This window comes from Canis lupus, chromosome 11 (assembly GCF_003254725.2).
Source record: "Canis lupus dingo isolate Sandy chromosome 11, ASM325472v2, whole genome shotgun sequence".
Lineage (NCBI taxonomy): Eukaryota > Metazoa > Chordata > Mammalia > Carnivora > Canidae > Canis > Canis lupus.
Window position 1 is genome coordinate 3,976,007 of NC_064253.1, and position 27,071 is coordinate 4,003,077.

At 42.3% G+C, this 27,071-nt stretch overlaps 1 long non-coding RNA gene across 1 annotated transcript in view; it reads left to right on the plus strand.

Moving 5' to 3' along the window:
* LOC118350268 (uncharacterized) overlaps window positions 1-6,241 on the plus strand; it is an 86,791-nt gene extending 80,550 nt beyond the window's left edge. The window contains exon 5 of the long non-coding RNA XR_004803729.2: window positions 6,170-6,241. This is a non-coding gene — a long non-coding RNA (uncharacterized LOC118350268). The remainder of the gene's footprint in view (window positions 1-6,169) is intronic.
* The last annotated feature ends 20,830 nt before the right edge of the window (window positions 6,242-27,071 follow it).

Below are 27,071 nucleotides of genomic sequence, written 5' to 3' on the forward strand. Positions count from 1 at the left end.
GTTGTCTTTGAATTCGGAAAAAGATCTCATCTGAGAAAGCCTTATGGGCTTAAAACCAATGTAAAGACATTTTTTTAATTTTAATTTTTAAAAAGATTTTATTTATTTGAGAGAGAGAGCACAAGCATGAGCAGGGGGAGAGGCAGAGAGGTGGGGAGAAGCAGACTCCCCTCTGAGCATGGAATCCGATGTGGGGCTCGATCCCAAGACCCTGGGATCATGACCTGAGCTGAAGGCAGATGCTTAACCTACTGAGCCACCCAGGAGCCCCCAAAGGCATTTTTTAAAAAGATAAAAAACAGGACTGTAGGCCCCTGCTGCCTGGCCCTCCCTTCTTAAGTCAGAGCTACGTGAGCATGCAGCCTGCTTGTGTGACTGAGCATGACATTTCTGAGCATCACACCCCACGACAGTTCAGAGATTTCCCAACAACTCTGGGGAGAATGTTGTGGATTCCTTTAAAAGAGCCACCTGCCTTTTTATTCCCCACCCTCCTATTTCCAAGCAACTTGGATCAGCTGACAGGCACCTGTCAACTGCTTCCCAGGCTGCTGTGGGGAAATAGTATCTGGCCACACCAAGGGATAGGAGGCTATAAAATTCCATGTGTGGACAGTCAGTGTCTGTCAGAGAAGGCACACTCCGTGCATTGCTCAGACCGCATCTCCAGCCATGACGTCGGCAAGGACACTCACCACGTGCCAGGGCCTTATCTGTGTCCCTGAGCCCTCTGGACCCCTGTGGATCCGGGTCCCACAGAGGGCCAGGCGGCAGACAGCAAATGCTGCTTTCACCGGATTATCCTGGAGAGTAGCCTTTTTGGTGTTCATTCAGTATCTACAAGCAAAAAGCTATAACCAAACAAAAATTCCATGGGTTCTCTTGGGTTCTGACCATTTAAAAAATATATTGGTCTTTCTTCTTTAACTCTTTTTTTTAAAAAAAGATTTTATTTATTCATGAGAGACATAGAGGCAGAGACACAGGCAGGGGGAGAAGCAGGGTCCCTGTGGGGAGCCGGATGGGGGACTTGATCCTAGGACCCCGGGATCATGACCTGAGCCAAAGGCAGATGCTCAACCACTGAGCCACCCAGGCACCCATTGTTCTTAAAACTATCCTCTTTTCCTCTTCCTTTTTTTTTTTTTTTTAAATATTTATTTGTTCATGAGAGAGGCAGAGTGAGAAGCAAGCTCCATGCAGGGAGCCTGACATGGGACTCGATCTTGGCTCTCCAAGATCAGGCCCCGGGCTGAAGGTGGCGCTAAACCGCTGAGCCACCTGGGCTGCCCCCTCTTTTCCTCTTCCAAACACAAACAGCACCTAATCAAATTCTAATTAGCATACGGCGTTGTATAAGTTTTGGTGTACAATATGGTGATTCAACATTTCTATACATTTGCCAGTGCCCATCGGGACAAGTGCCCTCCTTAATCCCCATCACCTATTTCCCCCATTCCCCACCTCCCTTTCCTCTGGTGACCATCAGCTTGTTCTCTATAACTAAGAATCTGGTTTTTGGTTTCTCTTTTTTTTTTTTTATTCTTAAATTTCTCATATGAGTGAAATCCTATGGTATTTGTCTTTCTCTGACTGAATCATTTCACTTAGCATTATACTCTCTAGCTCCATCCATGTTATTGCAAATGGCAAGATGTTATTCTTTTTTATGGCTGAATAATATTCCACTGTGTGTGTGTGTGTGTGTGTGTGTGTGTGTGTGTGTATACATGTATCTTTATCCATTCATCCATGTATGGACACTTAGGCCGCTTCCATATCTTGGTTATTGTAAATAATGCTGCCATAACCATAGCGGTGCATACATCTTTTTGAATTAGTGTTTTCACTTCTTTTGGGTAAATACCCACTAGTGGATTTACTGGATCATAGGGTAGTTTTATTTTTAATTTTTTGAGGGACCTCCACACTGTTTCCCACAGTGGCTGGTGCCAATTCACATTCCCACCAGTAGTGCACAAGCGTTCCTTTTTCTCCACATCTTTGCCAACACTTGTTATTTCTTGTGCTTCTAATTTTAGCCATCTGACAGGTATGAGGTAATACCTCATTGTGATTTTGATTTGTATTTCCCTGATGATGAGTGATGCTGAGCATCTTTTCATGTGTCTGTTGGCATCTGTAAAGATACCATCTAAAAATACTTTTCCTATTCTTAAGAACCCAAATTAATTTCAATAAGATTTAAAGGAACAAACTGAAATATTTCACATTTATTTCTAAACATTTTTAAAAGAATTTCTTATGGAGTCATACCAATTTGGAATCAGAAGTAACATTAACAATCATAGGCTATGTGGGATATTTCTTGCTGTTTTTGGTAAAGTATCTGAATTTCCATTTGGAGACCCGACTCTCTCCAGCTTTCCACCCACGTGGTTTGGGGGGAGTAGATGTTCTCTCTTTCAGGCTCCAGGGTGAGTGCAGAGCTCAGGTCTGTCTAATTAGCTTGTTCTTCCTCTCTGGTCTTTGGTCTTACAGATTGGCTCAATGATAGATTCAGGACTCCTGCCTTGAGTGTTAAGAAAGATTTCTCCTCTTCCTCCTTCTTCTTTAAAGATTTTGTTTACTTATTCATGAGAGACATAGAGAGAGAGGCAGGGTCCCTGTGGGGAGCCTGATGCAGGACTCGATCCAAGGACCCCAGGATCACACCCTGAGCCAAAGATAGATGCTCAACCACTGAGCCACCCAGGTGCCCTAGGAAAGATTTCTTCTTATCCTTGGACTTGAACTTGGAAGAATATTGTGTCTGCTAGCAGCCATCTTGCTCTAAATTGGGGCCTGACAAGGAAGCTGTGGAGCAGGGCTGAGGGAAGGAATGGGAAGAAACCAGGTCCTGGTAATAGATTATGCTGTACCTAGAGCCATTTGTACTCTTGGACATTTTAGTTACATGAGGCAAGAAATAACCTTCCTCTTTCCCCAGTGCTTGCATGTGTACACAGATACACACATTTTGTCTTTTCTAAGCCAGTTTGATTTGGATTTTACTCCACCTGCAATGGAGAGATTTTATCCTCTTCATTTGATAGACAAGGAGACTCAGACATAGGGACTGGAAGCAACCTGGCCAGGATCCCTCAGTGAGCAGATTGATGAAAGAACCAGGGCCTGGACCCGGGCTCCGAATCTGCCTGTGCGTTTTTACCATGGTCGGAGGTGAATGCATATCTAAGTGGTTTTGGAAAACCAAAAGTGGCATCATTCAGGTCTGGAAACACTGGCAGAGGAGTGGCCATAGTTAAATATAGGGTTTTGAGCATTACAGATGAAGGGTAAAGCACTATCAAGTCTACCAGAATGTTGGAGTTGAAATAGTATTTTAGATATAACTAAACAACCATCAAGATAAGTCAGGTGTGCACTAATAAGAGAGCCACGAATACAAGGTTGGTAGAAAAATATGTAGATTAGTTAACTCCAGCAGATGTAGACATAATACAAAAAGCATCTTGTTCTTTGTAAAATATGGAACACAGAAATGTAGTGTTCTTTGTATGCATTTGGGGAAAAAAAACCAACTAGTGTAATGTATATCACCAAAAAAAAAAAAAAATGCTGCCAAGGTGCAAATTTGGTCAAAGAATTGGGGGTACTCTGGAACCTTCCCATCCTAACCATCCCCTGCCACCCACCCACACATACACAGAGTAGGAAAAGATTATTCTGGAACTCACTGGAAATCTGAGTAGACTGAAAGAGAGAATAAAGTAAGGAACGTGGGATCGATATATTTAAACACATAAAAATAATCAGCATATGTTCAAGAACCTCTGGGTATGACCAACACTGTTGCTGTCTGTATAAATAAAGCCAACATTGCAGATTTGCTATACTCCGCCCAGGCACCTTCTAACATTTGTAGGACTCAAGGCAGAAGTAGAAATGGAGGCCTAATACCATATTTTAAGAAGTTAGAATGCAACTGTAAAGCCAACTGTAAAAAGAGTAAAACATGTTCTACTGTTCTACCTTGGTATGAAGGTAGGAGCCAGGTTAAATGTTGAATCATGAGACTCTTGGGAGTTCCATGCTGGAATGTGGCCTCATGAGGCTTCATCCATGGCTCCTGTTTTCCCAGCTATTGTTTTTATTTATTTATTATTTTTAAAAAAGATTTTATTTATTTTTTTGAGAGAGAGAGAGCAAGAGAGAGAGAGAGAGAGAGCAAGTGAATAAGCAGGGGGAGGAGATAGGGAAAGGAAAGAGCAGGGCTTGATCCCAGGACTCTGGGATCATGACTCAGGCTGAAGGTAGACACTTAACTGACTGAGCCACCCAGATGCCTTGGTTCCCCAGCTTTTAGCCCAACCCACAGCATATGCTCCATGTTGTCCCATCTCCAACACTGCCTTTTGTTGGGGAGAGTTGTCTCACACACACATATGGACACACAGTCTGTGTATCTAAGCTCTTTCCTCAAAAGTCACTCTTGGACTGCCACTTGGGCCTAGAGGTACACTTGGAAGTATAGTCTCCTCTTAGATGGACAGACTGAGGAAGAGGTCTATGCAGTTCCTGGAAGCAGGTTTGGAGAGAAAGACTTCTGGATCCAATGGAAGAGGAACATAGCCTTGGAGGAAAGGGACATAGGGCTTTGGTACTTATCTTTGGCCATGGTGTCGTAACCCTGAGGAGGGGCAGGGTCAGATCATGGGGTCCCTCTTGCCTTGGCTTTAGTGATGCTGACTTTGCCTCCTCCACTCTCAACCATCTGGTTTTGTAAGGACTGATTCTTGGACAGGGAGACAGGGACCACTTAGCAGGGCTTGAGAGTTGAATGGAAATGGTGGCAATGCTGATGCCTTTCTAAGGCTCTCTCTCTCCCATTTCTTTTTTCCTTTCTTTTTTTTAAAAAAGATTTTATTTATTTATTCATAAAAGACACAGAGAGAGGCAGAAACAGAGAAAGAGGGAGAAGCAGGCCCCCTGTGGGAACTTGATGCAGGACTCAATCCCAGGACCCTGGGATCATGACCTGAGCTGAACAGACAGTCAACCACTGAGCCACCCAGGTGTCCTGATCTCTTCTCTTTCTAATAATGTATTTGTGGTTAAACCAGTAGACTGGACAGCATCCTTCCAGGTCTTACTGTGTTTGTAACTCACCCAACTACTCTGCCCACTGACTTCCTTCTGCTGCTTCAATCTCACCTTTAAAATCTCGCTCATCCCCCCATCTGCATTTTCTGTGACCTTGCCTTCCCTTTGGTGATCTTTTGAATTCACCTTTGGATCACAGCCATAGCTGCGATCTTCTTGGACTACGTGCTCTTCTACTTTCCACCACATTATTGTTTGCAGAGAAGTCCCTGGACTTCATTTTTTTTTTTTTTTTAAAGATTTTACTTATTTACTAGAGAGGGCACTTATGAGAAAGAGAGAGAGAGAGCAGGGGCAGAGGCAGAGGGAAAAGGAGAAGCAGACTCCCTGCTGAGCGGAGAGCCTGATGTGGGGCTCAATCCCAGGACCCTGAGATCATGACCTGAGCCAAAGGCAGACACTTAATGGACTGAGCCACCCAGTGCCCCCTGCCCCCGGACTTTGTTCTGCTGCCCCATACCCCAGCCCTGGATGGTCCTGCCCCCCACTAGTTCTCATCAGCTTTTAGTTTGGCTCAGTCTCCTGGCTGAAGCATACAACATATGCATTTATAGATGTTGACACATACATATACTTGTAGGAAAGGATGTTAGAAATTATCTCTAAGACTATTTAAGCATCCTTTGGCCCAGATTTCAGAGTTTATAGAACAGGAATGTGAGCCCCATTGATGTGCTATGAAAGGTTACACACTGTATCAGGGACACTGCCAAGACTGGCGGCCAGGCCTTCTGACCTTTTCTCCCCCATCCTTCCCATTCTCCCAGCTTGACTCCCTCCCAACACATAGCAGATATCCCCCTCTTCCTGCCAACTTATAATTCCTGGAACTAGCAGAATGTAAGAGAATCCATTTCAAGCATTTCTTGTTTTCTTTCTTTTTTAATTTGCTCGTGTTTCTCTTATAATATCTTCTGGTCTATGCACACTAAAACAGATCTGTGACTTGGTTCACATTTGATTCTCTTTTCCTCTTAATTTCAACCTTCTGAGAAGAAAAGCAGATAACCTTCCTTTTTCCCTCTCTTTTTCTCAATTTCAGAAGTCAATCTGCGAGTCTAGGATGCACCTAAGAGTAACCCTGGGATAGTCAAGCTGTTTGCTTCTCATTGGCACCAGAAGGTGGGTTCATAGTTAAAAAGGTGAATAGATGTTTACTCTTCTAATGCATTCACTAACTAATTAATCCCACAGTGTTAAGCTAAGGGGAGGTGGGGGGGATGGGGTAATTGGGTGATGGGTGTTAAGGAGGGCACACGATGAGATGAGCACTGGGAGTTAGACTATATGTTGGCTAATTGAATTTAAATAAATAAAATAATGATGAGTTGAAAAAAATTCCCCAAGCTAAGGCTGTCTGAGGTCAAGGATAATTTTTTGTGTTCTGCAACCCAACATTGCAACACACATACACGTGCATGTGTGTGCACAAGTGAATGATATAAAAATCATTTATAATCATTTTCTGAATAGTCAGACCATCTTGCAAAAGAATCACGTGTTCTAGGGCTGAGAGCAATTCATTAGTAGTTTCTAGCATAATTCAGTTCCTGTGTGTGTGTGTGTAAGTTACAATATTGAAAAGGGTACAAAATTTAATTTATTTTATTCAAATCAGCCAATGAGAAACTTATTGTTCTTTGCCTCCTATGTGGCCCAATAATTGTCCTTATTCTGTGAATTTCATCAGATTTGTTTTTGCCCTTATGGGACTTGTAGTCTGGTTCATTCATGCCTGAGTCTCCTTTTTCAGATACATAATAGACATTAAAGAGATAAAATAAGAATATAAACACATGAAAAAATGGTTAATAAACCTAGTAAGTGACTAAGATGAAATATTCACTGTCAACATTGTACATCATTTGGTAAACTCATTAGTGAGGCAGTCAATGTAAAGAGAATTAATGTAATTTCCAAATTTAGACAGAGTGAGAATGGAAGAATTAAGGATCATTTTTTCTTTACTATTTCTATAATTCTGGGGAAAATGGATGGGAAAAATCATTACTGCTCTATATCTCATTTCAAAGGTTTTTGGTTGCATTTGTTCATAATTTGTTTCTTTGTAGAATCTGATTAAGTATTGGAAACTTAAGTGGGAATGCAGTCTATTCTTGACATACATCTGTCTAATAGGAAATCTTCATGCTCTGCTGCCCTTGCCAAGGGGAATGCTGACATTTACTGAGAACCTGTGTTTTACATATAGTATTTCATGTAATCACAGTAACTCCATGACGTGTGTGTGTGTGTGTGTGTGTGTGTGTGTGTGTGGTGCAAATAAGTTGTATTGAGCCACATAACTAAAGGGTGATAGATCTGGCTCTTAGAACTTGGTCTCACTGCTGAGTGCATGGGTCATGCATCAAATGATGCCACCTCTCTAAAAGGCTGAGTTGAAGTGATGCTCTCCGTTAATGGTCTAATGACCATTAAAAGCTTTACAAGCTAGCTTGGAGAAAAGGAAATAGGGACAAGGGGAAGAAAGGAAGGAGAATGATGAGGAACAGTAGTGGGGGTAACTCATAATTCATTTTACTTCTCCTTCAATACTCATTTAAGCTCACTCTAGGATCTTCCATTGAGTCTTCCCTAGAAAGGAAAAAAAATAGATAATTTGGTATAATTTTTTCCCCCAGATAGTGTTCAAAATCCTGCAAATGTTCTTTAAATTGAATAGTTTTCACTAAAGCCCAGCTTCTGGAACCCTTCTGAAAGTTCCACACTAGCAAAAGAGGTGAACATTGAAACAGGTCTACATCATACAATATTAAGTTAAACAGAGCCCCTAAGTACCTAGTGATAAATATAGTTAATCATATCAGTGAGACTTTCTACCAGGCATTATAGTTGGCATTTGATGTTATAACCATTAGAGCAATGTTGTTTGAATATTTATTAGCTGAAGGATACTGTGCTTTGCATAAATTATCTTCCACTTATTTTTTTTACAGTATTTCAGTGAGGCAGAAAATATATTTCCAAAAGAAAATAAGAGAAATATATCATCTCCATTTTGCATATGAGAAAATTGATCTTCAGTGAGGTCAAGTTGTGTAAATCACATGGCTGGTTAGGAGCAAGAGGCCAGAATTGATTTTCTAACAAGGTGATTTTTCAAAACTGGAGCATTACAAGGGATACACCAGAAGTGTCTTCTAGAAAGAAATGGAATAGCCCTTTTGAATGCTCTTTATTAGAACGAAAGCTGAGAAATTAATCCCTCCTCCTCCTTCCCAGATAATTTCTGAACATGCTTCCTATGCGAAAAGTTCTCTGCCTGAGAAAAGCCTAGGGGGACACTCAGAGGCCACGTTGCTCTAAAGGAGCTTGCTGCCTGCATGGTAGAGATGGGACAAGCACATGATCACAACGTTACAGCATAGATTGGACCCTGTGGGAGGCTGAGGCAGCCAAACCGCTGCGCCACCCAGGGATCCCAGCACAAAGCCTCTTACTCAACTTTGTATCTCTCGCTATCCAGCACAAAAGGAATTAAAAAAAATTTTTTTTTGGATGGGTGAACCAAAATGACAAAAAATTTGCAAACCTGTTTAAGATTCTTATTAAACCTTTTTTTCTGGATGAATGAAAACAATGCTAAAAGCTTTACAAGCTAGCTTGGAGAAAAGGAAATAGGGACAAGGGGAAGAAAGGAAGGAGAATGATGAGGAACAGTAGTGGGGGTAACAGCTATCCGTCCCACATATCTATATTTATATTTATATTTATAGTATTTATATTTATATTTATATTTATTTATATTTATATTTATTTATATTTATATTTATTTATATTTATATTTATTATTATTTAAGTAGGCTCCATGCCCAGTGTGGAGCCCAATGTGGAGCTTGAACTCACAACCCTAAGATCAAGAATTGGACACACAACCAGCTGAACCACTCAGGAACCCCTAATGGTTTTTTATTTTATTTATTTATTTATTTATTTATTTATTTATTTATTTATTTATAAGATTTTTTATTGATTTATTCATGATAGACGTAGAGAGAGAGAGAGAGAGAGAGAGAGAGGCAGAAACACAGGCAGAGGGAGAAGCAGGCTCCATGCCGGGAGCCCGGCGTCGGACTCGATCCCGGGTCTCCAGGATCAGGCCCTGGGCCAGAGACAGGCGCTAAACCGGTGAGCCACCCAGGGATTCCCCCCCCCCCCTTTTTGTTTTGTTTTTTTTTTGTTTGTTTGTTTTTAAGTAATCTCTATCCAAATGTGGGGCTCAAACTCACGACTCCCAGATCAGGAGTTGCATGCTCCACCCACTGAGCTAGCCAGATGCCCCTCTGTTGGGCTCAATTTTAGAAGCAACAAAGATAACAGAAAATAGTCCTTGCTTGTTTGCCTTAAAAAGGAAATGTTCTCAGAATGGCCAGTTTCCTGTGAGGAATAGGTGTCAGCCTTTGTGTCTCCCACAGTAACCCTAAAAGCATGACTTAACTGGCAACCCAAGATGTTAATAATTGACCTATAGTCACCATGCTACTTCTTTTTCTCATTTGACTAACAAATAACTGCTTAAATAAATCTAATTCTGTTCTTGATTCTTTCTAAATCAAAGTAAGAATTTTAAGTATGGCGATAAAGAAGGAATGGAGTTTCAAGTCTTCAGCTCGCTACCGTAAGTTCTGTGAGACGTGGGAAGGCAGCATGTTGTTTTAGGTAGAGTCATCTGTATGCCTGGAATTTGGGTTGACATAATTAAGCTCACACATATGTGTGTAAGTGTATATATATAAATATATCTCGCTTCTCTCTTGTATCTAACTAGCTATCAATATGCCTTACATATAGATAGATTTGGGGAGTTCCCAAGGCTTATTGATTCTAAATTCTATAACATCTAACTTAGTGCTATAAATTGCTTTGCCTCATCTTTAAGTGAAAAATTTCCACTTCAAAAATCTAGCATTTTACCCACTTCTCTGTACAAAAGCTGCTTTGCTAGTGATGTTCAGGGCCTTTAGAAGATAGCCAGGCCAGTTCTTGCAATAGCTTCAGTGATGAGTGATTGAGCTTTGACTATTTATTTCATTAAATTCTGTCCTAATTTCACACTGAAAGAAAATTTCCTTTTGTAGCTAAGGTCTTTGCTGACAATAGCAGCTTCATAATGGTGTGGACATATAGTTTATATTACAAGGACTCTGTGTTGTGGTTACTTTGGATGAGGTTTGAAGGTGGATTTCCCATCCTTACCACTCAAAACCCATTGTACCTGTAAATAGGAGAGTAGCATCAGGGCCGATCTCTGATAACATAGCCCCTGGAGCCTGTACAGTTTGAGTGTCATTCTTAAGAAAGAGAATACACAGGGGGACCTGGGTGGCTTAATCAGTTGAGCATCTGACTCTTGATTACAGCTTAGGTCATGATCTTGCTAACGATCCTGGCATAGAGCTCCACATCGGGCTCCACCCACAGTGTGGAGTCTGCTTCAGATTCCTTCTCCCTCCCCCTCTGTCCCTCCAGACTCACATCTCTGTCTCAAGGAAAGAAAGAAGGAAAGAAAGAAAGAAAGAAAGAAAGAAAGAAAGAAAGAAAGAAAGAAAAAGAAAAGAAAGAAGAACACAAATATCTTAATTTTGTAAGTACAAAAGCATATGGTCATAACAACATATTGCCAGTGTCAGGGAGGAAGAATTTCCTCTACCCTTCAAGGTCCTTCTAGTTGGAGTACAAATCAAAGTGATGTGAGATTAACAGGAGAAAATCAAATTTATTAGCATATGTACATATGTACGAGGAATCCACACAGACATAGAAATTCCAAAAATAGGCAAAATGGAGCTTACATGAGCTAAGGAGAGGGGCAGGGGTCTGAGGATACAAATGGGAGAAAGGGGAGAAAGACCTCTCACCAGGAAGGTGAGAGGAGATGTTTGGAGAACAAAGGGTTGCCCTGTTACAGAGATACAGAGATACGTGTCTTTAGTAAGGGGAGTGTCTGTTAATAGCTCTCTTCCTGGTATAAGCAGGCCATTGAGGGGGAGGTAAAGAGCTTTTCCTGAATCTGCTGGGTTTTGATTGCTGTTAACTCAATGTTTATGCTGCAGTGCCTCATCATGGGGCGGCCTGCCCTTGGCCCCTACACTAGGAACCTCCTTTCTCAGAAGGGACCATGGACATGAGAGCTTTGGCCTCGTTAGCATCATGGTCCATTTGCCTCTTGTTGGCTCTTGTCATACTATCTTCAAAATGTCTTTTCCTATTTCTCTTGCTCCCACTTAACTCCAAGTCCTTGGGGGCAGAGGCCATGTCTTTTTAATCTTTTTCTATTTAAGATGTTAAAAAAAGGCTTGTTAAACTGAGCCAAACTGGAAAATGCATTAGGAACTGGCAGCCTTGATATGCTCACACCTTGTCCTGCAGAAACTAGGTCAAAAGAGCTTTAACAACATGAAGGAATCCTCACTCATTAGCCTTACAGTGTTTCTCCCGTTGACAAATTAGGGCATGATCTTTTTTCTACGAAGCATCATGAATAAAAATATAATAGTGATTACTGTCATAGCAGTGGTTAACAATAATGTGGAAATCATACTTGAAGGATGCTTACAGAGTCATTATTTTACAGACAAGGAATAACTGTTGGTTGTAGACCTATCTGGGTGAAGTTATGAGGACTAGAATGGAAAGGAAAGAAGGAGGTGTTTGACAAAGAGTTGGAGTTTGCTTGTGCATAGTTCTCTTAGTGGAAACCTGAAGACCCAGTGGATTTCTGGAGACTGAGTAGCCAGTCCAGGTCAAAGCAGGTGTGCATGGATATACACTACATGTCAAGGGCTCTCCCTCCCAAAAGGTTTGATAAATTGAGATCACTTTCTGGGCCTTTTGGATTTTGATCCATGGAAGGGTGACATAGGCGGGGGGGGGGGGGGGGGGGGGGAGTCTTGTAAAAAGGAAATCAAACTGACTCTATGTCAAGGTTAGAAGTGTCCTGACCCCACCAGATATCTACATCTGTGCTTATTTTTTTTTTAATTTAAATTTGATTTAACAGACAGTGCAATACTGGTTACACGAGTAGAATTCAGTGAGTTATCACTTAAATACGACACCCTGTGCTCATCACAACAAATGCCCCCTTTTATGCCCATCAGCCATCTAACCTATCCCCCCCGTGTCCCCCCATCTCCTTCCTCCCACCTCCCTCCATCAAACCCTAGTTTGTTCTTTATTGTCAAGGTCTCTTATGATTTGTTTCCCTCCTTTTTATCTTTTCCTCCTTCCCGTATGTTCATCTGTTTTCTTTTTTAAATTCCACACATGAGTGAAATCGTATGGTATTTGTCTTTCTCAGACTGACTTATTTCACTAAACATAATACCCTCTAGTTCTATCCATGTTGTTGCAAATGGCAAGATTTCATTCTTTTCGATGGCTGAGTAATATTCCATGGTGTGTGTGTATGCGTGTGTATCCACATCTTTATCCATTCACCAGTTGTACATCTCTGATTATTGACTGATCAACAGTTTATTGAGGGAAGAAGATGTGAGGGAAATCAAGTGTACCAGTCAAAGCTCCTAGGCTATTTAAAAGAATTCTGGGAATGGAACTTCCTGAAGACATTCCAGTAAAACCACAGAAAGGGAGGATGATTTCTATGTAATTAGACTAAAGTGGGTCCCTGTGAAGATTGAGGTAAACTGTGAATTTTGTACGAGGGTTTGTGGTTTGCAGATATGTGTATTTAAATAAAATTTCATAGTGATTAATATATCTGTTGAAAATTGGAACCTTATGTCCTATCATATTTTGACTTAAAGTGAATAATGTATAGTACTCCCTTTTAATTTGGCACTCTTTCTTTGGCTTTGCTTTTTCGTATTCATATCCTGACTTCCTTGACTGAGTTAGTGGTTCGAGAACACACAGATATGGTGGAGGCAGTTTTACAGAGGGAAGTGTGGTTGGAGGGTGTGGGGAGAGAAAAAATTATTTTCTACCCTCTTATTTTCTGTGACTGAGGCATGCTAATTAAATTAACAAAAAGATGGGTTAACAGAAGAAAAGGCACACAAATGTTATTTGATGTTACTATTTTGATATTTGTGTGTATGGAGGCCTTCACAGATAAGAAATGAAGATCCCAAAAAGGTGGTTGGATTCAAGGGCTTATATACCTATTTTAACAGAGTGCTAAATTTGTGAAGTGAAAAGGAAAAGGGGTTTAGGCTTCTAGGGATGGTAAATTGTGGGACTAGAGGTGGAAATGAGTGGAAGGTAAGGGTAATTATATTAAAGTAAGTTTGTGCAGACTCATTTTGTATTGATTTTTCTATGATGTAGAGAAAGGAGCCCTGCCTAGGGGTCAGGAGATGTGGGCTTTGGTCATGGTTCTTCCTACAGCCTTGTTTGTAACAAGGAAAATCACTTTGCTTGCAGTGTGTGTGTGTGTGTGCGTGTGTGTGTGTGTGTGTGTGTGAGGGGCAGGATATCAGAATAGATTATCATCTTCTAAAGCATATTCTATGGACTACTTCAAAATATGGTTCCTTGGACAACACGGGAAGAAACATCCCTTTCTTGGAAATTCATGAAGCACATTAGCCCTACGATTTGCTACAGTGAGGAAACCTGCCAAATACTGTTTTATCAAGTATTGCCAAACATTATTTGACTGTAGAAAAACCTTCCATTATACTTTTTTTTTCTTTTTAAAATAGAGGCTTTTAACTAGTCCTAGAAATATAGATCCATAAGAAATACTTTGGGGATGCCTGGGTGGCTGAGTCAGATAAACATCTGCCTTTGACTCAGGTCATGATCTTTGTGTTCTCAGATGGAGCTGAGTGGGGCTCCCTGCTCGGCAGGGAGTCTGCTTCTCCCTCTTCCTCTGCCCCTCCCCACCCCTGCCCTGTGTGCATGCGCTCTCTCTCATAAACAAACAAATTAATTAATTAATAAAATCGTAAAAAGAAATACTTTGGAAAAACTTGAGCTTAATCTGTAAAATACCTTGCTGGTCTTAACCTTTATAATTTAAAAATTTTTTTTACTGTAGGAAATAACCTATTTGTGCATAGCTAATATGTTTTTTCAAAAAAGACCTGACAGATACTGATACAGAAAAATATATACACCTGACAGTATACAGCAAAGACATGGCAATATTGGCAGAAAAATATAAGAAGAAAAAGAAATTCAGCAATTAATAAGCAGTATGTGTACCATTAGCAGGCAATGGGTGGTTTGAGGAAAAGTTTTATGAGAGTTTTAGTTGAGAGGTTTGTGAGATGTTAGAGAAAATAATCAGAGCCACGTGGGAGAAGCTAACAAGTAAGGAAAAGAGGTAGGGTTTTCTCTGAAGAATATTATGTATATGTTCTTTGATCTTGAATAACTCAAGTAAGTGATACAATGAATAATCCTGTATTGATAATCAATGATGTCAAGAATAGGTGTGTCTCTTGGGGGATGTATAGGAACACAGGGCAGTATGCTGCTAAAAGGGGAGCCGTCATCAATTTAATTATATATAATTATATTTAATTATATATAATCTTTGAGATGGGGCCTGCCAACTTGAGCCTGCCTACATCATTTGTGGGGCCCTTTGCATCTTGTGCCAGGGCAAAATGAAGAAATGGGGTCTTTTTTTCTAAAACCAGGAAAAAGTGCAAATTTGAGATGCTAAGATGGTATAAATAGATGAATAAAAGAAAATTCTAAGCAAAGAAAAATTAAAAATTAAAATGATCACCTTGGATTTTCTCATTCATCTTTATATTGTGCAATGCCATTTTTAAACACAAATATGAAAGCCTTCTATTTTTCTAACTCTGTAAAGGGACTTTAACTAGTATGTACAATCAGCGCAATTGCACGATTTGTGTTTTGCAGCTCAATCATATTTGTGGATAAAAAGTAATTGCTCCTGCTGTTTGGATGGGGTCTTAGCAGTGTATGGAGAACTTCCATGTGCCATGACTCTGTATACAGATTAAGATATTGGCTACTATCATCATTTTATGGATGATCCAATAGGGGCTCCAGGAACTTATCACTTGCTTAACTAGTCTTTCAAGGTAGAGACTCTGATTTCAGATTCTATTCTCTTGATGCCACATCTCTCTCTCTTAAATTATACTGCTGTTGTAAAAACGTTGAAATCTATACAACAACAGTTTTCCTTTATTCATGCTTAATCAGATATACTTTTCTTGTGTGGTAGCAGAAGCCTTTGGGCTGTCTCTGATAAGGACAAGTAGTATAGTGGGTCAGGAGGCTGTACACTGATATTTCCAGCTCTGCCTCTCCCTAGTTACAAAGCCTTGGACCAGTCACTTGGAGATAAAAAAAAAAAAAAAATAGCACCCAACTCCCCAGATTTTCATGAAGATTACACCAGGCACTGTAAGTCAAGGGCTTAGAGTAGTATCTGGTTATCCAGGTATCATACAGAAAAAGCTATTTTTCTGCCTGTTTGGAGGATCATTTTGTTGTTCTGTAGTCCTTGGATGGCAGAAGGAAGATTAGGGAAAGGAAAACAAGTCCAGTATTTGTTAGTTTTTGTACTTTCCAGAAATCTGGTGGAAGATTCAATTTGGGGACTCATTAAAATAAAAGGAGGATACTCCTTTTTAAATAGTTCTTTTTAAAAAAAAAAAAAGATTTATTTATTTATTTATTCATGAGAGATACAGAGAGAGAGGCAGAGACCTAGACAGAAGGAGAAGCAGGCTTCCTATGGGGAGCCTGATGCAGCACTCAATCCCAGGACCCCAGGATCATGACCTGAACTGAAGGCAGACACTCAACTACTGAGCCACCCACGTACCCCCCTTTTTAAATAGTTCTAAACTAGAGTTTGTGTCATCTGTGTCAAGGCCCCAGTTGTACCCCTGGTTGGTCCGGTAGCCAGTTTCCCTCTTGGAAGGTAGAAGCATCAGCTTCTTCTGGACTCTGTAAATTGGAGAAATATCAAAAAGAGAGAGCACATTAGTGAAAATCTCTCATCCCTGGGAAAGAAACGGGCCTTTGGGTCCCAGCTTTAGAGTACATGCTAAGCTGCTTCTGTCAAATTTGGGGGAATTAGAGAGACCCAGCAAAAAAATCCCTTAACCTGGAATCAAAATTCTAAAATCCCCTTTCAGAAGTGGGTTATTGCCAGAAAGCTCCTCTTTTCTGATGCAGACACCTTGGGGAGCCTGCCATGGTTAAGCCCTTATTTACCCTTCAAAGCAGTGAGTTCCTGAGCTTTTCTTTGAAGCTGAAGTGGCTCTGGAGTTGACCGAGTAGTAGGAGGTGGAGCAGTGGGGAAGAGTCAAAACAGGAAACAGAGGGTAGAGGGAAAAGTTGATGCCAGCTGGGGGTGAGGGGGTTGGGGGGGGGGGTCAGGAGTCATGGTTCTGCTTCAGTGTTAAAACCAATTTCCTGAACAGCCTTGCGAGGAGAAAGGTCAACTTTTGGACGCCCTGCCCTGCTCTGATGGTCTGTGATTCCCTATCCTTGTGTTGAGTCTGGCAGCCTGTACCACTCTGTTTTTAGGTGAAGATCAAGAGATAGATCTCAAGGGAAGGTGAACAGTTTCAAAATCTTCCAGTTTCTGGAATCTTCTGGAAGGTTAACTCATGCCATTTTATTATATCCATTTGAAGCCTCAGCCTATTAATCGAGGTTGTTTTAAATTCCTGGTCTGATAATTCTAACATCCCTGCCATGTCTGGATCTGACACCTGCTCTATATCTTCAAAGTGGATTTTTTTGCCTTTGGTCTGCCTTGTAATGTTTTCATAACCAGACAAGACCAACCCGATAAAGGGAACTGCCATAAACTGGCTTTAGTAATGCCTGGTGAGGTGTGAGGGAGAGGAGGTAGGTATAGTCTAGGAGTTAGGCCTCCCCGTCTTTACCCTGAGCCTTTATCTCTGGGCTATAGACTTCACTGGTGTTCCCATGGAGGTTTCTGCTGGCGGATGTTGGTGTTCTCTGACATTTGTCTGTCTGTCTGTCTTTCCAATTCTAGGGGGCTGTGACCTCAATTCTCTTACAGTTCTAAAAAGAGTTGATGATGTTTTTGGTTTGTTCAGCTTTTTATTTGTTATTGAGATGGTGTGGTGACTTCCAGACTCCTGATGCATGGAAGTGGGAAGAAGTCTGGAAGGTTATGCTAACATAGGAATGTCTATTGATTCTTAAATATAGCCTTGTATTTCCAGGACAGTCTATTACTCTCTGTCTCTGGGATGATGTTTAAAAAAGCTTATAATTTCTGGTTTTCCAGTACTTCAGGGGATCTCTTTTTTTTTTTTTTCAGAGGGTGGAGCTCATTTTTCAAGTTCTCTAAACAAGTTCTCTAAACTCACTTTCATGTTTTAAAGATAATGTCTGGGGATCCCTGGGTGGCTCAGCAGTTTGGCGCCTGCATTTGGTCCAGGGCATGATCCTGGAGTCCCGGGATCGAGTCCCACATCAGGCTCCTTGCATGGAGCCTGCCTCTCCCTCTGCCTGTGACTCTGCCTCTCTCTCTCTCTCTCTCTGTCTCTCATGAATAAATAAATAAAATCTTAAAAAAATTAAAGATAATGTCTAGTTATCTCTAACCACAGCTTCCATCTGGGTCTTGAACTTGCTTCAGCCCCTCAAGAGAAGGCATAGGGCTGTTCTTTGATGTTCTCTTTGATGTTAGCTGTTTGGGGGTATTTTAAGGAAGTGTCCATGGTACTTAATAGATTTAAATTAAATTAAATCAAATTATTAAAGTAAATTAAATTAAATAACAGACCCAGGGCTTGTGGGTGGATGAGACATTGATCCCTCTGAGGCAGTGGTGTAGGTGGCAGAAAGTCGTCTTTATCCTGAGACCTGTAGATAGTTGTTAAGAATGTTCTCAGTGTGACAGCTCCATGGTTGTAGATCTGGGACTGGATTCAGCTGGGCCTTTGGGGCTCACTAGCGCTTTGCAGGGAGTGCCCTAACCTTATTCTGAAGGGCTGGTAGAAAATACACAAGACCTGACAAAACCTTTGTGTGGGTGTATTTTACTTAGGTTTTCCCAGAATTCTCCCTTCCATTTGCCAAGACAACTCCCCTCCCTCCAAACCCTCTTCATTCTTTTCTGCAAAAGCATTTGTCTTTTCTGTTAGAGTAGTCTTTCATGGTCCCCTAAAACTAGAGCTGAATGGTAATGCCAAGCCAATTTCCTTTTTCCCTTTCTTGGAGGCAGAAAAGAGAGAGTCTTCAGTCATTCCAAAGGGAAAGGGTAGGTGACATATTTACATTTTAGGCTCTTTCCATGAGTTCAGTTCTTAAAATCAAGTGAGAGGGGCATAAGCATCCATAATAAAGTGGCTGAAATTAAAAATCTTGTCATTCGCAACTTTAAGGAGTCACAAAGCCAAGGAAAAGGCATAGGTTGTTAAAATATTTGAAAGGTTGAGAATTACTGCCTGAAGACCTACTTTATTATTTTTGTACTTCTGGTATCCCTGTCTATAAGCTAGGGTGCATTTGTGCCTCCAAAGAATTGACAAAAGGAAAAAGAGTCTATATATCTCAACTATCCACAGTATTTTACCTGTATTTAGTTCAGTAAACATTTATTTGTTTGTTTGTTTATAAAGATTTTAAAAAAGTGATCTCTACACCCAATGTGGGTGGAGTTCAAACTCACAACCTTGAGATCAAGAGTTGCATGTTCTACCCACTGAGCCAGTGAGGGGCTCCTCAGTAAACATTAAGCATCATTAGAGCTAGATTGTGTTGGTGAATCGGAAAATTCTGAGATAAATAGGACAGAGTTCTTGCCCTAAAAGAGCTTAGAGAATGGAGGATAAAATAGGTTCTAAAAATATGAGCAGGGATCCCCGGGTGGCTCAGCGGTTTGGCTCCTGTCTTTGGCCCAGGGTGTGATCCTGGAGTCCCGGGATCAAGTCCCACGTTGGGCTCCCAGCATGGAGCCTGCTTCTCCCTCTGCCTGTGTCTTTGCCTCTCTCTCTGTGTCTCTCATGGGTAAATAAATAATCTTAAAAAAAATTAAAAATACGAGCAACATGGAGACTATGGAACAGAAGTGGAAACATTGCACCTTTTTTTGTGAATGAGAATGGAAGTGGCATCTGAAGAATTGAAAGATGGGTAAGTCAGCTAGAGGTACAATCATTCTACTTAGAAGACATTGCGATTGCCCCCTCCCTCCTGAACCCCCCCACACCCCCACCCAGCATCTATCCTGTGCCTCTGTTAGGTCAGAGCAATGCCATCTGGATGGGATTGATTCTATCCCCACTCCCTGGATACACTCTGATTGGTTCAACCTGGTTGGTGCAACTCTGTGCCCTTTCTATTATAATTGATTCACATAACCTGGACTTGAAGCATTTTGCTGGGTGGCATATGTGGGTTGAATTTGCATAAATCACAGGCATTTTTCTTGGAATTCCATGACCTTTATGCTGTATTTCCTTCAAGTTGCTACTGACTGCAATGCATTGATAGGAAGCGGGGAACTGTAGGGTTCACAATGAAGGAAGCAAGTCTAAGAACGAAGCTGACACAGAGACAGGGGCACAGAGCAAAGAGAAAGGCAGAAAAATGGACCTGCAATACTCCTCTAACACATACACGAACCTTGAAATCCAACATCTTGTGGTTACATAAACTGATAAATTCACTTAACTGTTCAGGCTAGTTCAAATGAGGATTTCTGGACTTGGAACCAAAAGTATTATAACTGATATGTGACAGAGGAGAGGTGGGCATTTCAGGGAAGTTCATTTCAAGAGATGTGATAACAGGCGAAGGCTAAGAGATGAGATGTGCCATATTTGAAGGGGCATGAGGGTCGTGAATGGCAGGCTGAATTTGAGGATTAGAATTTTGTAACTGAACAGAAATATAAAGATCACTTGTTCTGGACCTTCCTTTGTCATATGAGGAAAGGGAGCCTGGTGACTTTTCAAGGGTTGAGCTGAGTGGTGGCAGGCTTGGTTTTAAGAGCTGCCATTCTTGTTCCGTGGTTCCTATCTGCCTCCCCACTTCTCAAGCAATCACAGCGCCTAGCCTCCAGACCAGTGTCACTTCCTCCTCTGTGTCACACATCTTTCCAAACTCAACTAGGACAAGATGGGGCTTGTCATTTCTGCCCAAACCCTTGTTCTTCCCCTATGTGTCCTGTCTTGAGTTACTCAAGATAGAAATGTGACCTTTTTCTTCCCACCTAAATGTTCTTCTTATGTGATCTTGCATACCCTCTATCAACCTCTGTATCCTGATAAGTCCCAAACATAAGGCTTCAAGCCCATGATTTTTAGACTCTTGGATACATCTTCCATCTGTACATTTTCACTGGAAGTTCTCTGAAGTATATCGGACTGAACATGTCCCAAATGACATAAATTCTCCCATTTGCCAAAAAGCAATTATAGCAGATGAGTGGGTCCACTTGTCACGTTTCTCGGATTTATTCCCAGTTCCACCTTCTCTGAATTGAACCCTCCATCCCCACTAACCAGTTGGTCAGTACTGTTTCTTTTAGGTCTTTATAATGCTTTCTGTTTTCCCCACCCACTGCTGTTGCCTTCATTCAGGTCACCAACATTTCTTCATCAGAAATTAAAAGTCCGATTCCTTGTCCCTCATCTTGTGTTACTTCCAGCCTATCACCCCGTCCTCCCCACCAACTGTTAGTGATCTTTCTAAAATGGACATTTTAGATGACACTGTAGCGGCCCCGGCCACCAATCTCTCCTGCCCCCAGCGTTGTAGTGGTGTTTTCTTGGTCATTTGACTTGTTTATAATTCAGCTGAAGTCTCTTTCCCACAAGGTGCACAGCGTTTAATGGCCTTGCTCAGATTTTCCTCCCCATTTTTATTTTTAGCTCAGTTGCACCAAGGTTCAGCCTAAGCCACTCTCGGCCAAAGTCACGGTTGAAGCTCCTTATGGGGGCATTTGGGTTTTTAGCCTTTATTGATGTGTGTGGTTTATTGCTATAAAAATCAGGGAATTGGGGATCCCTGGGTGGCTCAGCGTTTTAGCACCTGCCTTTGGCCCAGGGCGCGATCCTAGAGTCCCGGGATGGAGTCCCGCGTTGGGCTCCCGGCATGGAGCCTGCTTCTCCCTCTGCCTGTGTCTCTGCCTCCCTCTCTCTCTCTCTATGTCTATCATGAATAAATAAATAAATCTTTAAAAAAAATCAGGGAATTATGTCATTTTTGTGTGTTAGTTTTGTCCACCTTTAGTCTAGAGCTACTAGCTTGGAGCTTCTTTCCAGTGGCTCTTGAGAAGTCAGAGCTTGGGGGTCGAGGCACAGTCTCCCAGACTCTGGCAATGCTTGTGATATTATTTGCAAACCTGGCTGCCTAAGAATCACTCCCTGCATGAGCAGCTTATTGTTCAGCCAGGGTTTGGTCAGAGGCTATGCTGGAGCCCTCGTGCCAGTGAGTTGTCCACCCTGTGATGGTGGATCTGTACAGCTTGGCCTACTTTTAAGTGTGCCTCATCCCGCTGTGGCCACTCATGAGTGGGTGTAACCTGGCATGTGTGCACAGCTTTCCTGACACCCTACATCATCTCCAAGAGGGCTCTTCTTGGCGGTCTCTTCCCCTGATTCTAAACTGGCTATTAAACTGGCTGCTCTGACATTTTGTGCATCATGGAACCACTGTCATTGTTTTTTTTTTTTTAAGATATTATTTATTAGAGAGAGAGAGAGAGAGATTGAGAATGAGCAGACATGAGAAGTGGGAGAGGGAGGAACATGGAGCAGAGAGCCTGATGTGGGACTCAATCCCAGGACCCCCGGGATCATGACCTAAGTCAAAGGCAGATGCTTAACCAACTGAGCCACCCAGGCACCCCCAATGTCACTGTTTTCCACCAAGATCTCCATCGCCTTTGACAACATCCTTAGACATGGAGTTTGCCACTTTCTGTTCCAAATAAGTTGGCCCACCTCAGGCAAGGCTGTGGGACTTTTTATTCTTAGGGTTTTCTTTGCCCTCTGGGAAAAGTGTCCTGGGCACCAAATGTGAGCAAGGAGCTAGGAGCTGCTTTCTGGGTGTGACACTCTATGAGTGGGAATGGAGAGGAGAGAGTAGCCCCTTCCTCCTTGGAACTTCTGCTCTGATGCATCTGCCAGTGATGCACACAGTGGAGGAGAAGAAAGATGTGAAGATGTGAGTGGAGCCATAGCCTAGGGCAGATATCAAAGAACTCAATTCAGGTGACAAAGGGCAGACAGCTAGACCCAGAGACCAGTGGATGTATTTGCCATTGTCCTCGAGTTGGTCTCAGAGGGCTGAAGTATCCAGTTTGAGGCAGAACTTTGTTGCCTGTCCCCTGGCTTTACACCTGGTAATTCCAGGCAGCCCTACATGAAGATGAAGAATTAAACATCTGGCAGCTCAGTACTCCCCAGACACAGATCACTGTTGATAGTCTGATTCCAACCCATTTGAGACATTGGGATTTATTCTGCATGTGGTGCTAACCTGCAGTGCTAGCTTCCTCCTTGAAAGATCTAATGATGCCCTTGAGGGAAAGGAGAATCCCTTCTTTTTCTTGTGCTGCATTAGTTTTATTTTTTTTGCTAATAGAGTCTTTGTAGAGAGAAGAGGAAAGAAAGAAAAAAAAAAAAAAAAAAAAAAAACTCTTACAAATGAGCCAGGATGGGAGTCATCAGGGCCCAGTATTCTGAGTCTGTTGTACCACAGACATGGGGTTGGATGGAGGAAGAGAGATTGTATCCTCTTGGCTTGATATAGAGCTTCTGCAACTCAGAGCTGGGGATGATGAATGACACCAGAAGTCTGCTCCTTCCAGGGTAAAACCAGAGCTACAGACTAGTGGGAGCTGGAGGGGAAGGAGAGCCCCCATCTTCTTGCTTATGCATACTAGAGGTAGAGCTTTATGACATGGAAACGATCGGAGGTGGGTGGGAATGGAGTGGGTCTTGGCTCAGATGCCACAGACTCTTACTGTTCTTACTGGAATTTAATAATGTTTTGTTGAATGCATATTTCTCCATTTGCTATATGCCTTAGGAAAATTTCCAGAACCTTTAAAGGATTATTTTATAGAGTTGACCTTAGAACAACACAATTTGAACCATGCAGGTCCTCCTATATACAGATTTTTTTTTGATAAATATAGTGCAGTACTGTAAATGTATTGTCTCTTCCTTATAATGTTCTTAATACTTTCCCTTAGTTTATTGTAAGAGTACAAATATAATAATATACAAAACATGTGTTAATTGACTATGGTATCAGTAAAACTTCTGGTTAACAGTAGGCTATTAGTAAAGTTTTGGGGGTATGATGTGTGGATTTCTGACTGTATAAGGGGTCAGCACCCCCAAACTCCATGTTGCTCAATGGTCTACTGTACATATTTTTCAACAGTTAAATTGTGTTGGTGGGAGTGGGCTCACTGAGCCCACTGCATCATTGCAGAAGTCCTGCTATTCATTTTAACACCCCAGAACCCTTCAAAAGCTGGAAGTGACCTAGGCTTCTCTCAGCTTCCTAGAAGGCCTGGTTGTACCATATAGGTACTCAATGTTTGATCAGATTAATGAACACATGGATGGATGAGACCTGGGCATTGTTAGGTAAGATGAATTGAAGCATGGGGAAGCAAAATGTAGGAGGTTGGTGCAACTGTCAAGTATATCATGTTCTTCTTTTTTTTTTTTTTTTGAAGATTGCTATTTATTTATTTATTTATTTATTTGAGACACACAGAGTGAGGAAGAGACACAGACAGAGGGAGAAGCAGGCTCCCTATGAGGAACCTCATGTGGAACTCAATCCCAGGACCCCAGGATCATGACCTGAGCCAAAGGCAGATGCTCAACCACTGAGCCATCTAGGCATCCATGGTTTCCTTTTCTGATTCTTCCTCCCTCCCTCATTCTTTCTATACCAGAGAATTTAGGCAATTTAGGAATGCTGAATTTTCGCAATCTGAAATCTATGGGCACTAAAAGATCTTCTTCCAAAGGTGCCAGGATGAGAAGGATGGGACATGTAAATCTACCTCTGTCTCCTAGTTTCTAACTTTGTCTGTTATTCAAGTCTGTGTCCCCAAACTCTGAGTATAGCAACAACTTCTCATTCTGTATTCACAGTATCCCAGCCTGTGTCTGCAACAAAACTGGCAGTGAATGAAATGAACACAAGCAAACATGCCCTACCTGATTTGAGCATTAAGATTATTAGGAGCTACTTAGCAGTAATTAATCTCTGCCCTGGCACAGATGGAGGAAATAATGGATGACAAAAGGGTTCCATTGAACTTTACAGAAGAGTATGCAGCTGGTCTGCACCTCTGTTTAATATAGCTTGCTCAGATTCCATGAATATCCTTGGTTGATGCATCAGGAAAAACTTGTGTGACTCACAGATAATTTTTACTAACTAGAGCCACCAAAGTAATTAGCCATGGTGTGGCAGTCTTTAGTTGAGAGACATGCATTATATGATAATAATGGACCGAAGCTAATTTTATTTATTTCATTGTTGCTTATAAATATTGGAGAGGAAGAGTGAATGTGTAAGAGGACATGTGAAAATTGGCTTTATCTTCAGAATTTTTTTTTTTTTTTTATTTTCGGAAATGAAAATGCTTATTTGTGTGGGGCTGAGATATTTCCCAGTCTGTTTTTTCACTTATAGATCTTCTGTGGAAACCTGAGCCTATTAGTTATCCCTTAATCTAGTTTTCCTCTCTATTGCTAATGGCATATCAGATTTTTTAATGGACCGTATAGCCATTGAAAGACTACATTTCCCAGCACGCCTTGTAGGTAGGTGTGGACATGTGACTCAGTTTGGGCCAATGAGATGTAAGTAAAGGTATCGTGTGACTTCTAGTAAGTGTCCTTAGGGAGAGGCAAGCTTATCTCTCTTTTTTTGCCTCTGGATTGACTGTATAATGGGTAGGTTTTATAGGAGTAATCTTAACGCATGATGGGGCAAAAATTATAGAATTCTGGGTTCCTCACAGTTTGTGGAGCTACAAACAGCCCCAGGCTATCGATCTGCAGCCCCAGGCTATCCATCTGCAGACGTTTTCAATGAAAGAATAAAATGTTTTAAGCCGGAGAGGAGGGGCAAAACGGCGGAAGAGTGGGGTCCCCGAGTCACCTGTCCCCACCAAATTACCTAGATAACCTTCAACTCATCCTGAAAATCTACGAATTCGGCCTGAGATTTAAAGAGAGAACAGCTGGAACGCTACAGTGAGAAGAGTTCGCGCTTCCATCAGGTAGGAAGACGGGGAAAAAGAAATAAAGAAACAAAAGGCCTCCAAGGGGGAGGGGCCCCGCGAGGAGCCAGGCTGAGGCCGGGGCGAGTGTCCCCAGGACAGGAGAGCCCCGTCCCGGAGGAGCAGGAGCTGCACCGACCTTCCCGGGCGGAAAGGGGCTCGCGGGGAGGTGGAGCAGGACCCAGGAGGGCGGGGATGCCCTCGGGCTCCCGGGGACACTAACAGACACCTGCGCCCCGGGGGAGTGCGCCGAGCTCCCTAAGGGCTGCAGCGCGCACGGCGGGACCCGGAGCAGCTCGGGGGGGCTCGGGGGCGGCTCCGCGGAGGGGGCTGTGGGGCGGGAGCAGCTCGGGGGGGCTCGGGGGCAGCTCCGCGGAGGGGGCTGCGGGGCGGGAGCAGCTCGGAGGGCTCGGGGGCGGCTCCGCGGAGGGGGCTGCGGGGCGGGAGCGCGAATCCAACAGAGCAGGCCCCGGAGCACAGGGCGCCGGGACACAGCCCAGGATCCGGCCTCCCCCGGCACAGGCAGAGGCCGGGAGGGCCCAGGACAGCGAGGACGCTCCTGCCCCGAGCTGAGCAGATCAGCGGCCCCGCCCCGAGCCTCCAGGCCCTGCAGACCGAGAGCTCTGGAGTTACTGCGGGAGCTGACTCCAGGGCTCCAGAGCTGGCCCCGCCATTGGGGTTGTTCCTCCTGGGGCCTCACGGGGTAAACAACCCCCACTGAGCCCTGCACCAGGCAGGGGCAGAGCGGCTCCCCCAAGTGCTAACACCTGAAAATCAGCACCACAGGCCCCTCCCCCTGAAGACCAGCTGGACGGACAAGTTCCAGGGGAAGTCAAGGGACTTAAAGTATACAGAATCAGAAGATACTCCCCCATGTGTTTTGTTTTGTTTTGTTTTTTGTTTTTTGTTTTTTTGTTTTTTTTTGCTTTTTGATTTCTGTTTGCTTCACCCACCCTTTTTTTCCCTTTCTTTTTCTTTCTCTTTTTCTTCTCTTTTTTTCTTTTTTTCTTCCTTTTTTCTTTTTCTCTTTTCTTTCCTTCTTTCTCTCCTCTCTTTTTCTCCTTTTCCCAATACAACTTGTTTTTGGCCACTCTGCACTGAGCAAAATGACTAGAAGGAAAACCTCACCTCAAAAGAAAGAATCAGAAACAGTCCTCTCTCCCACAGAGTTACAAATCTGGATTACAATTCAATGTCAGAAAGCCAATTCAGAAACACTATTATACAGCTACTGGTGGCTCTAAAAAAGCATAAAGGACTCAAGAGACTTCATGACTGCAGAATTTAGATCCAATCAGGCAGAAATTAAAAATCAATTGAATGAGATGCAATCCAAACTAGAAGCCCTAACGACGAAGGTTAACGAGGTGGAAGAATGAGTGAGTGACATAGAAGACAAGTTGATGGCAAAGAGGGAAACTGAGGAAAAAAGAGACAATTAAAAGACCATGAGGATAGATTAAGGGAAATAAACGACAGCCTGAGGAAGAAAAACCTACGTTTAATTGGGGTCCCTGAGGGCACCGAAAGGGCCAGAGGGCCAGAATATGTATTTGAACAAATCCTAGCTGAAAACTTTCCTAATCTGGGAAGGGAAACAGGCATTCAGATCCAGGAAATAGAGAGATCCCCCCCTAAAATCAGTAAAAACCGATCAACACATTTAATAGTGAAGCTTGCAAATTCTAAAGATAAAGAGAAGATCCTT